This window comes from Microcaecilia unicolor, chromosome 5 (assembly GCF_901765095.1).
Source record: "Microcaecilia unicolor chromosome 5, aMicUni1.1, whole genome shotgun sequence".
NCBI classification, from domain to species: Eukaryota; Metazoa; Chordata; class Amphibia; order Gymnophiona; family Siphonopidae; genus Microcaecilia; species Microcaecilia unicolor.
The window spans coordinates 357,706,035-357,718,582 of NC_044035.1; positions in this window are offsets into that span (position 1 = coordinate 357,706,035).

A 12,548-nucleotide genomic window follows, 5' to 3' on the forward strand; every position below is an offset into this window, starting at 1 on the left:
CCCCCCAGCCCCAGGGCACCCTCCTTTCTTTGACCTGCAATTGTATCCATGTACGGCTGTCCAAACCAATAATAAAAAAAAAAAAAAAAAAAAAAACTTTACACTCATTGCTCCTTTCCGTAGTTCCCCTTTCCCCTTCCCCATCTGCCCCTTAACCCTCCCTCCCCCCTCCTCTGTCTTCCTTCTTTCCTGTCCTGTTGTTCTCGCTAGAGAACGAGTCACGCCCCCCCCTTTTCCCCCCAGCGCTGACCCCCAAATGTTATATTTCACCCTTTGTTAATTATAAACTTCTAACTTTTATGCAGACCTGCATTTTCTTATACATAGTATTAGCCTTAGTTTTACATCCTTTCTATGTGAACTTAGACACAGCCTTTAATACAAGAATCTACGGTGTATGTCCCTGCTAAGGCCTAGATAATACCTGCAGTTATTCAAGCATTCTACCTTTCTGCACAGACCTTACAGTCCTGTCAGCTTAGCAGAGATTTAGTGTCCGGGCTTACTCCAATCAAGCCTTTATCACCGCCTTATCCCTAATCTCCTGGACTGTTGTTCCTTGCGGCCTCACTCCCTTCCTCCGGTCTCTGCTCCATTTTGTTGGCAAAATGCAGGGCTTCCACATGTGAACTGAAAAGGTGTTGTTTGCCCTTATACTGAACTCTTAGTTTGGCAGGGTACATTAGAGCGAAATTCGCTCTCTTTTCATGCAGGCTCTTGCACACTTCTACAAATTGCCTGCGCTGGGCTGCTACTGCTGTTGAGAAGTCTTGAAAACATAGGACATTGCGGGCCTCGTACTGCACCTTGCCTCTCCCTCTCCATGCCCGCAATATTTCTTGCTTGTGAGTGTAGTTGAGGATTTTACATATTATCACACGAGGTCTTTCCAAGTTCTGTCCCGCACGGCCCAACCGGTGCGCTCGCTCAATTTTGAACTCCTTCTCCAATTCTGGTAGGTTCAGGACCTTAGGCAGCCATGTTTCGAGAAAGTCCCTCAACTCTACCTCGCGTATTGACTCCGGGAGCCCCACCAGTCTGAGGTTGTTCCGGCGCGATCTGTTTTCGAGATCTTCTATTTTGGCTTCCAGTTTATTCAATTGCTCCCTCATTTGTTCTTGTGTCTTATCTCTCTGCTGGCACTGATCTTCCACGTCCGACAGTCTCTGCTGAAACCCAGTCAAATCTGTGCGTAAGCTTTCTAATTTGCAGTCCATTTGCACTATTTGATCTGAGATTTTCTGTAGTTTTTTGTCGACAGATGCCTCCAGCAAAGCGGAAACCTCCGCGGCTATCTCTGCCGCCCAGGCGGAACTCACCGCCTCGCTCGACGCGCCGACCTCCGCCATTTTGTTTTCACCCGTGCGGCTCCTTGTGCTGTCTTTCCGGCTGATTTTTGTGGCCATTCCGACCCGAATCGCTGTTTACTCGCCGTCGTTTGCACCAAGGGAGTTTCCCACGCTTTTCCAGCTCGATTTTGTGGGCTCTCTGCCGCTGTGGTCAGCGCTAGGGGGAGTTGTTTTACGAGGGGTCTTGGAGCTCTCTCAAGCGGCGACCTTCCCCTCGCCTAGCATCACGTGACTCTTGCTGAGGGGCCCTTTTAATAAAGGGTTGGCACGTGGCAACAGGATTGCCGCACGTCAATTCGAAACTACCCACCACCTCAATGGGTGGTGGTAAGTGCTTCTCCCCGAAATGTCCACACGGTAAGTGGTCCATTTCTTGTCCCCCCAAAAAAGACAGCCTTTTACCCGCTGGGGAAACAGTTTAGTAAAAGGACCCCTGAGAAAAATTGGACAAGTCAGGACCCCGAGCTGCAGTTCTGCTATGCTACTAGAGTTTTATATCCTGTCATATCCCTTATTCAAGTTCAGAGTGGACTACATAAAAATATCAAAAATAACACACAGCACACATTTCCCATCTAATCCATGCAAATTATTCTGATTTCAAAAAGTTGTCAAATTACCACGTCTCAACTATCTTTTGAAAAGCATCATAAGATGAACTTAGCTGAATGTATAAGGGTAATGAATTCCAGACCTCAACCACAATAATAATAAGGCTCTTGATGTACTCGCTTATATTTAATACCTTTAACAGATGGAAAATGTAATAATAATCATTCATAACTACGATTCCCAATCTGACCACCTAACCATTGAACTAAAAGAGGAACATTATCAGGAACATTTCCATATAATGTTTTAAACCCTACTAACTCCACCGGCAACCAGTGTAAATCCAAAAACAAGGCAGTTACATGATCAAATCTTGACTTCTGGCATAGCAATCTCGCAGCTGGGTTCTGGAGCAAATGCAGTTTCTTCAGAAGTTTTACTTGTAACTCCTAACTCACTTACCCTGTCCTTTAACCTCACACCCTTAATTGTTCTTTCTTTTTACCCGTCTTATCTAGATTGTAAGCTCTTTGAGCAGGGACTGTCTTCTGTGTATGGTGTACAGCGCTGCGTATGCCTTATAGCGCTATAGAAATGACAAGTAGATAGATAGAAGTAGATAACCCAGCATACAATGAATTACAATAATCCAAAAAGGATTACAGATCGAACTAGCACTCTAAAATGTTGCAGATAGAAATCAATCGCAATTGTCTTATCTTAAAACACAATTTTCGAACCACACCAAACTCACCTTCAGCCACAATTTTCCTACAAGCCTGGGAAGAGCTATCATAACAATTAGCAATTATTATAGTCTCATGAGCAGGGGTGTATTGAGATGAATGGAGTCACTGTAAATTTATGGAGTTTCAAATGGTGTTTTGCCACCACTCCACCTCCTGCAGGAACAGAAAGTTCGACATAGCCTGGAACTTCTGCCTTCACGTACCTTGCAGGCAATTCTCAATGGCAGCTGCTTACATTATGTCCCTTTGGGAATTGGCCACAAGGTCTATGAGCACACACAACAGCCTGGGTTATTGAATATTGTCTCGGAATGATCTACAGAGTTCTGGATTTTTTTAGCTGCAGTGGTTTCATATTTGTTTATCAAACATACTGTATTCCATCAAGAACAGATCTCAAGGAAGAAGGAATAAGAGTGAGTTTAAGACCATGGACAATAAAAACCCCAGCCAGTTTCTTACCTTATGTAACTGGAATCAACTGGATGTTATGTGTAACTGCAGACATTTAAATGTGGCAAGGGAGTGAGTAACGTACTGTACTCTGTTTATATGGCAGCACCACCTAGTCCCCTTCCATGCTCCGCTCCTGTAAAAGTCCCCTCTTGCATTTACATGCTGTTCTTGTGCATGCCCTTACAGACAGTGCTTAGTTGCTTTGTGGACATTTATGTGCTTAAGTGTTCACTTACCCACAAAAGTGCTGATATCCTGTACACAAGTGGGGTGTAAATGTGGACACCCAATTCTAGAATTGTCCTTTAAGTGTCAGTGTGTACAGAGAACTGTTGCTCATTGACAATCAGTACTTACCTATCAACATCCAAGTGTGGCCCACTCACAGTCAAAGCTGACCCACAAATACCACACAGTAACACAACACAAAAGTCCCACGAAGCAGATGCGCAACACCAAGGAGTGGGAAAGAGAGAGCTGCACGGGAGCGGGGACAGCAGGAATCCCGTGGGTATCGCAGGTATCTTGCTGGGATCCCCTTCAGGTCCATGGGGATCCTGTGGGGATGGATCGGAGTCCACGGGGATCCCATGGGGATGGACCTGGGTCCTGCAGGGTTCCCACAGAACCACACAGTTGAGCCAACCTATACCTTCCTTCCCCACCCATACCTAAAGTTACCCTGGTGGTCTAGTGGCTTGCTTCGGGCAGGAAAGATCCCCACCCTTTTCTGCCCACTGCTGCTGATCCGTCTAGCTGCCGTTGCTTGTTTAAAATGGCTGAAGGCTAAACAAACAATGGGATGGCCAAACAACTTTAATTCATTACATAAGGAAACAGTTCTTGTATAGCTGATGAACAAATGATTCAAAAGACTCAACGCGTTCTGCCTCAGGAGTCTACAAAGAGAGCAAACCCAAAACAGATGGGTATAAAAATGTTATTTTATAAAACATGTAAAATAAAAAAAGTAATACAACTATGAACTGTAATAATTAAAATAAAACAAAACAACTATAAACAACTGTAATAATTAAAACATCTTGTACATTGATTTGTACATTTGATATCTACATCACATATGTTTTAAGTATATTTTATGTTCTCACCATTTTAAATGCTTTTCAATTTTGACAAATCAATGTACAAGATGTTTTAATTATTACAGTTGTTTATAGTTGTTTTGTTTTATTTTAATTATTACAGTTCATAGTTGTATTACTTTTTTTTATTTTACATGTTTTATAAAATAACATTTTTATACCCATCTGTTTTGGGTTTGCTCTCTTTGTAGACTCCTGAGGCAGAACGCGTTGAGTCTTTTGAATCATTTGTTCATCAGCTATACAAGAACTGTTTCCTTATGTAATGAATTAAAGTTGTTTGGCCATCCCATTGTTTGTTTAGCCTTCTTCCATTTCCCACTCCTTGGTGTTGCTGACCCACAGATATCCAGCTGTGGCCTGCTGACAGTCAGTGCTGATACACAGTCGTATGGCCACAACTAACCTACAGTGTTTATGTTTATTTCAATTTCCAATGCTACCTTTTGCAAAAAGCACAACAAGGTGGTTCATATAGTAACACGTCTAGAAACAGAAAAGATATAGCAAAACAGAGAGAGAGCAGGATAGACCTTACACAAGAACATGGTCAAACCTCAGAAGGAAAGTAGAGAGAACAGGTTAAACAGCAACCATAGAAGAAAGGGAAAAGATCAATCAGTGCTGAGCCAAAGTTACATGGCTCTGGCTCACTAACAGTCAGTGTTGACCCATGGAGGGGCATAATTGAAAGGTGCACCCAAGTTTTCCTGAGGACGTCCTTGCAGGACGTCCCGGTAAAGGGGCGGGGAAACCCGTATTATTGAAATAAGATGAGTGTCCATCTTTCGTTTTGATAATATGGTTGGGGATGCCCAAATCTTGAAATTTAGGTCGACCTTAGAGATGGTCATCCTTAGAGATGGTTGTCCCCAATTTTTGGCGATAATGGAAACCGAGGACGCCCATCTCACAAACGACCAAATCCAAGCCATTTGCCAGGACACTAACCGGGCACCCTAGGGGGCACTACAGTGGACTTCAGAAATTGCTCCCAGGTGCATAGCTCCCTTACCTTGGGTGCTGAGCCCCCCCAAAAGCCACTCCCCACAACTGTACAACACTACCATAGCCCTTACGGGTGAAGGGGGCACCTACATGTGGGTACAGTGGGTTTCTGGTGGGTTTTGAAGGGCTCACATTTACCACCACAAGTGTAACAGGTAGGGGGGATGGGCCTGGGTCTGCCTGCCTGAAGTGCACTGCACCCATTAAAACTGCTCCAGGGACCTGCATACTGCTGTCATGGAGCTGGATATGACATTTGAGGCTGGCAAAAAATGTGTAAAAAGTATTTTATTAGGGTGGAAGGGTGTTAGTGACCACTGGGGGAGTAATGGGAGGTCATCCCTGATTCTTTCTGGTGGTCATCTGGTCAGTTCGGGCACCTTTTTGAGGCTTGATTGTAACAAAAAATGGACCAAGTAAAGTCGCTCAAGTGCTTATCAGGGACGCCCTTCTTTTTTCCATTATCGGTTCGAGGAAGCCCATGTGTTAGGCACGCCCCAGTCCCACCTTCACTATGCTTCCGACACACCTCCATGAACTTTGGTCGTCCCCACAACGGAAAGCAGTTGAGGACGCCCAAAACTGGCTTTCGATTATGCTGATTTGGGCGACCCTGGGAGAAGAACGTCCATCTCTAAATTTGTGTCGAAAGATGGGCGCCCTTCTCTTTCGAAAATAAGCCTGATAGTCACCTAGCTGTGGCCTGCTGATAGCACTGACCCACAGTCATCTGGCTATGACCAACTGACAGTTAGTGCTAATTCACAGTCACCTATCTGTGGCCTGCTGACAGTCAGTGCTGACCTGTCAGCATCTAGCTATGGCCTGTCAACAACTGATTCACAGACAGCCATGGCTCACTGACACTGACAACCAGCTCTGACTCTCTTGAGACCAGTGCCAAAAAGGGGGAAAGAGAATGGAACTTATATACTGTCTTTCTGTGGTTTTTGCAGCTACATTCAAAGTGGTTTACACAGTATATACAGGTACTTATTTGTACCTGGGGCAATACAGGGTTAAGTGACTTGCCTAGAGTCACAAGGTTCTGCAGTGGGAATCAAACCCAGTTCCCCAGGATCAGAGTCTGCTGCACTAACCACTAGGCTACTCCTCCACTCCACTCCTCCAAGCGCAGGATCTGTTATAATCTACGACACTGCAGTAAACTGCACGCAACCCCTGAGGAAGCTTTAACCAAAGAGAAACGGTGGTCCCGTTGGGCTTTTTAAGATAAGTGCTGCATTGCCATGGTATCCTTTAGAATTCTTTCGGTTGCACAAATTGACTTAAAAAAACTTTGCATGCAAAAACAGTGAGAAGTTTTTAAGACCGATGATTGAGAGTGGGCTGCTTTCAAGAGTGCAACGTTGCTACTAAGATGCATGCAGTTCGAACCCGGTACAGTCTCCTCTGAAATATAAATACAAATATAAATTAAAATTAAGGCAAATGAAAATGATAAGGAACAAGTTGTAATAACAACTATGGATAGCGCCCCCTGTATGCATTGTAGGATTTTCTGGCAACGCGTGCAAATATTTTTGCAAGCGCATATGTGTAGTTGCACATTCGGGGGCCCTGTTTACTAAGCCACACTAATGTTTTTAGCTGACACTAATGCTAGAGACATCCATAGGAATATATGGGTGTCTGTAGCGTTTAGCACGCACTAAAAACACTAGTTCACCTTAGTAAAAAGGTAGTATCCGTATAGTGCCACAGTGGTGAGAGAGATTTTCAGCAGCACTGTTTGGATAGTGTCACTGAAAATTGACTCGCTTGTGTTTTGAGGTCAGCAGATGCACCTAGGGCTCCCTTTTACGAAGCGGCAGTAAGCCCAACATGGGCTTACCGCTCGCTAAAAAGTACCTCCAGGGGAGAAAATCCAAGATGGCAATGAAGCAGGATGTGTGAGATGAACACTTTCCTCAAACTCTAAAAACATACCTTTTTCTTGGAATGAGCATGCCGAAAAGGAAGGGTAAGCCCAAGGGACCACAATCTCCACATTTTTGGTATCGACCCCGAATGTGGGCGTTTCCGTTACCGGGGCAAGGAAGAGCCTCGGTCAGGAGAGCGATTTCTCGCTCAGCCCGTTAGGACCTGCTACCCCTCCTCCTCCGCAACTTGACGGGACCATTGTGCTGAGTATCGGAATAAAAACCGACTCAAAGGGGCGGCAGATCTCGTCAGAGGAAGCGGTAGTTGAAAACATCTTGGAAACGGCGGAGGGTGAACAGAGACTTCTGGGAATGGCATCGGGGGAGACAACGGTAGAAGGGGTACAAACCGTTGGCCTACAAGAAGAAAGCTCCTTGTGCGTCATGGCGATTCAGCCGCTTGTTAGACCCCAGGAAGTCTCTTTGGAATCAATCTGGACTGCTCTTGAATCTTTGCATAAGGTTTGTGTTTCCTTTATATCAGTTTCATTAAATAATGCTACTCAAGTAAGAAATTTAAAAGAAAAAATTGAAGGTGCTATAACTAAACAGACTAATTTGGAAACAGTCATGACTAAAATACAAGAACAGCAAGCCCAATTCTCTGGAGATCGATTATTATTGCATCGGAAAATAGAAAATTTAGAGAATTTGTCAAGAAATTTAAATCTTCGTATATTAAATTTTCCACAGTCACATTATGTTACTCCAGGAGATATGTTTTTCAAATTTCCTAAAAGAGATTTACAAGTATTCAGAACAATCTTTACCACCTCTACAGAGTCTTTATTACTTAGAAGTAAAAGCCAAGCAACAACAAAATAATCCAATACAACAGGATAATATATTAGAAACATTGGATATAACAGACCTTCTGGAACAATCCCAAGAGGAAATTGAAACTAGAGCAACCTTAATTGTTTCATTTGTATTCTTTCAAGATAAAGAGGCCTTATTAAGGCTTTATTTTAAAAACATTCATCCTGAATTTAAGGGAAGTAAAGTTTCAATTTTCCCAGACATTTCTAGATGGACGCAACAGAGGAGGAAGACGTTTCTGGATATGAAACAAGAATCTATTGGGATAAATGCCTGTTTCCAATTGAGATTTCCTTGCAAATGCTTACTACTCTTTAAAGAGATAAGATATGTCTTCTTTGAACCAGAACAGTTGCGAACTTTTCTTAATATACAAAGTAGCAAGAGCACCAGATATAGTGGTTTAATTGATAGGGGTAACCAGCCTCCTGCTTAATTTTCTTTGGTAGAAATTAGGAGTATTAGACCAACTTCCTTTGGTATAATTTTAGATTTTCTTCCTTATTTGTGGACTTTTAAAACCAATATTTTACCTTATTATATGAAAATAACTTTTGTTGTTGAAAAATTCTATTCAAGTACTGGTGTATCTATTCAAAGATTGTATCTTTGTATCAAATGAAAACTAATAAAGAAATTAATAATAAAAAGTACCTCCAGGCTACTGCAGCAGCCTAGCTGTACTTCCCATCCCCACCACGCCCTTATATCCGGCTTTACCCGAATTACAGCTATGTCATGCAAGGTTCCGCTTTAGGAGTTACGGACCTAGAAAGGGATCTGGGAGTCATCGTGGATAGGACGTTGAAATCTTCAGCTCAATGTGCTGCGGCGGCTAAGAAGGCGAACAGAATGTTGAGTATTATTAAAAAAGGGATGGAAAACAAGCATGAGGATGTTATAATGCCGTTATATCGCTCCATGGTGCGACCGCACCTGGAGTATTCTGTTCAGTTCTGGTCGCCTCATCTCAAAAAAGATCTAAAGGAATTGGAGAAGGTGAGGAGAAGGGCGACGAAAATGATAAAAGGGAGAGGACAACTACCTTATGAGGAGAGGTTAAGACGGCTAGGACTCTTTAGCCTGGAGAAAAGGCGGCTGAGGGGTGATATGATAGAGGTGTACAAAATAATGAGTGGGGTAGAGTGGACAGATGTGAAGCGTTTGTTTACACTTTCTAACAATAATAGAACCAGGGGACACAAGATTAAATTAGAATGTGGTAGGTTTAAAACAAATCGGAGAAAGTTTTTCTTTACTCAGCGCGTGGTTAGACTCTGGAACTCATTGCCGGAGAAGGTAGCGATGGCAGCTGGCCTTGCTGAGTTTAAAGGGGGTCTGGACAGATTCCTAAAGGAAAAATCCATTGGTCGTTATTAAATTTTGGGTTTTTGCCAGGTTCTTGGGGCCTGGATTGGCCGCTGTCGGAGACAGAGTGCTGGGCTTGATGGACCTTTGGTCTTTTCCAGCGTGGCAGTGCTTATGCTTACGTGCTTATGCTTATGGTGTGTACCTGGCAGTAATCAGGCAGTTCCGCACGCTGCCCGGTTACCATCAGGTTAGCACAGGAGCCCTTACCACCACCTCAACTGGTGGCGGTAAGGGCTCCCCCCCCCCAAATGGCTACTAGTGATTTACTTGCCACATGGCCATTTCCTGCAGAAAAGCAAGACCTACCTTTTACCCGCTGCTGTAAAAGGGGGCCTTGGCACGCATCAAAAACACTTGGCAATGCCAGCGCAGGTCTCCTTTTGCCGTAGCTTGGTAAAAGGGGCCCTTAGTGAGGAAGATTATACACACTCCTTATCACCAATACAAAGGTAATCAAACTGGCCGACATTCAGCTTTTTTATGTCCACTGCCAGCTATGTCCAGTATCCCTGGATATTTAATGCCAGGACATGTCTGGCTTCCGGCATTGAATATCTGGTTGTATGTTGGCTGCTAAATTTATGCTGGAGGAGTAGCTTAGTGGTTAGTGCAGTGGACTTTGATCCTGGGGAACTGAGTTCAATTCCCACTACAGCTCCTTGTGATGACTCTGGGCAAGTCACTTAACCCTCCATTGCCCCTGGTACAAATAAATACCACTTTGAATGTAGTTGCAAAAACCAAAGAGAGGCAGTATATCAAGTCCCATTAACAAGATTCCATTCACAATCTCAAAGAGTAGCAACATTCCATGTAGAACCCCAAAGAATAGCAAGATTCCGGAATCCCAAGGAGCGGAGGAGTAGCCTAGTGGTTAGTGCAGCGGACTCTGATTCTGGGGAACTGGGTTTGATTCCCACTGCAGCTCCTTGTGACTCTGGGCAAGTCACTTAACCCTCCATTGCCCCTGGTACAAAATAAGTACCTGAATATATGTAAACCGCTTTGAATGTAGTTGCAAAAACCTCAGAAAGGCGGTATGTCAAGTCCCATTTCCCTTTCCCTATTGAGATTCTATATGGAATGTTGCTACTATTGGAGATTCTAGATGGAATGTTGCTACTATTGAGATTCTGTTGCTACTATTTGAGATTCTACATGGAATGTTGCATGAGAAGTGGCAAAATCATCTGAGGGTTCCCTTGCTACGTATGGGTGTGCATTGTATTATAAATATTGGATGAGTGGACTAATGCATTGGTGTCAGCTGAGACTTTAATAATCGGTGGCTAAGGTCCTGGTTTATTTTGTTTAGCTATCCCACTAGCAACATTCCATGTAGAAGCCTGCCTTTGCAGATCAGCAACGCAGCTGCGCAGGCTTCTGTTTCTGTGAGTCTGACGTCTTGCATGTACATGCAGGATGTCAGACTCACAGAAACAGAAGCCTTCGTGGCCGCATTGGTGATCTGCAAGGGCAGGCTTCTACATGGAATGTTGCTAGTAGAGGAGTAGCCTAGTGGTTAGTGCAGTGGACTTTGATTCTGGGGAACTGGGTTCAATTCCCACTGCAGCTCCTTGTTACTTTGGGCAAGTCACTTATGCCCCTGGTACAAAATAAGTACCTGAATATATGTAAACTGCTTTGAATGTAGTTACAAAAACCCAGTGGCGTTCCTAGGGGCGCTGACACCCGGGGCGGTCACCGATGCGCCCCGCCCCCTGGGTGCAGCACCCCGCCCCCCCCCCCCCGGTGCAGCACGAACCCCCTCGACACCCCCCCACCCCGGCGAAAGAACCCCCCCGGGTGCACGCCGGTCAGCTTCGTTGTTTCCATGCTCCCTCTGCCACGGAACAAGAAGTAACCTGTTCCGGGGCAGAGGGAGCATGGAAACAACAAAGCTGACTGGCGCGCGGCACCCCCCCAGCGGCGTGCACCCGGGGCGGGCCGCACCCACCGCCCCCCCCTTAGTACACCACTGCAAAAACCTCAGAAAGGCGGTATATCAAGTCCCATTAACAAGATTCCATTCGTGATCTCAAAGAGTAGCAACATTCCATGTAGAACCCCAAAGAATAGCAAGATTCCGGAATCCCAAGGAGTGGAAGAGTAGCCTAGTGGTTGCTACTATTGAGATTCTGTTGCTACTATTTGAGATTCTACATGGAATGTTGCTATTCCACTATGTGCAGGACGTCAGACTCACAGAAACAGAAGCCTGCGCGGCCACATTGGTGATCTGCAAGGGCAGGCTTCTACATGGAATGTTGCTAGTGGAGGAGTAGCCTAGTGGTTAGTGCAGTGGAACATGGAATGTTGCTACTATTTGAGTTACTACATGGAATGATTCTGTTTCTACTATTTATTTTGTTACATTTGTAGCCCGCGCTTTCCCACTCATGGCAGGCTCAATGCGGCTTACATGGGGCAATGGAGGGTTAAGTGACTTGCCCAGAGTCACAAGGAGCTGCCTGTGCCTGAAGTGGGAATTGAACTCAGTTCCTCAGTTCACAGGACCAAAGTCCACCACCCTAACCACTAGGCCACTCCTCCACTATTTCAGATTCTACATGGAATGTTGCTAGTGGAGGAGTAGCCTAGTGGTTAGTGTAGCGGACTCTGATTCTGGAGAACTGGGTTCCATTTCCAATGCAGCTCCTTGTGACTCTGGACAAGTCACTTAACCCTCCATTGCCCCTGGTACAAAATAAGTACCTGAATATATGTAAACCACTTTGAATGTAGTTGCAAAAACCTCAGAAAGGGGGTATATCAAGTCCCTTTCCCCTTATGCTGTTAAGTGCAATATTCAGTCCTTAACCTCATAAGACAGGACTTCTTATTATGTGGTTATCTTATGCGGTTAAGGGCTGAATATTGGAATTAACTGGTGTAGGCTCAGGAGTTAACTGCAGATATTCAGTAGCATTAACTGATTATTTATTTATTTATTTGTTACATTTGTATTCCACATTTTCCCACCTATTTGTAGGCTCAATGTGGCTTACGTAATACTGGAGAGGCCTTTGCAGGCTCTGATGTGAACAAATATAGGGTGATGTTGTGGTAAGATCAAGTTCATGTGGCACAGACACATTAGGGAATCAGAGAACAGAAGAGTTGTGTTATGTCCATTACGTGCTTTAGTTTGGTTGTGTTGCAGAGATTAGGCATTTAAGTTGGATCGGTAGGGTATGC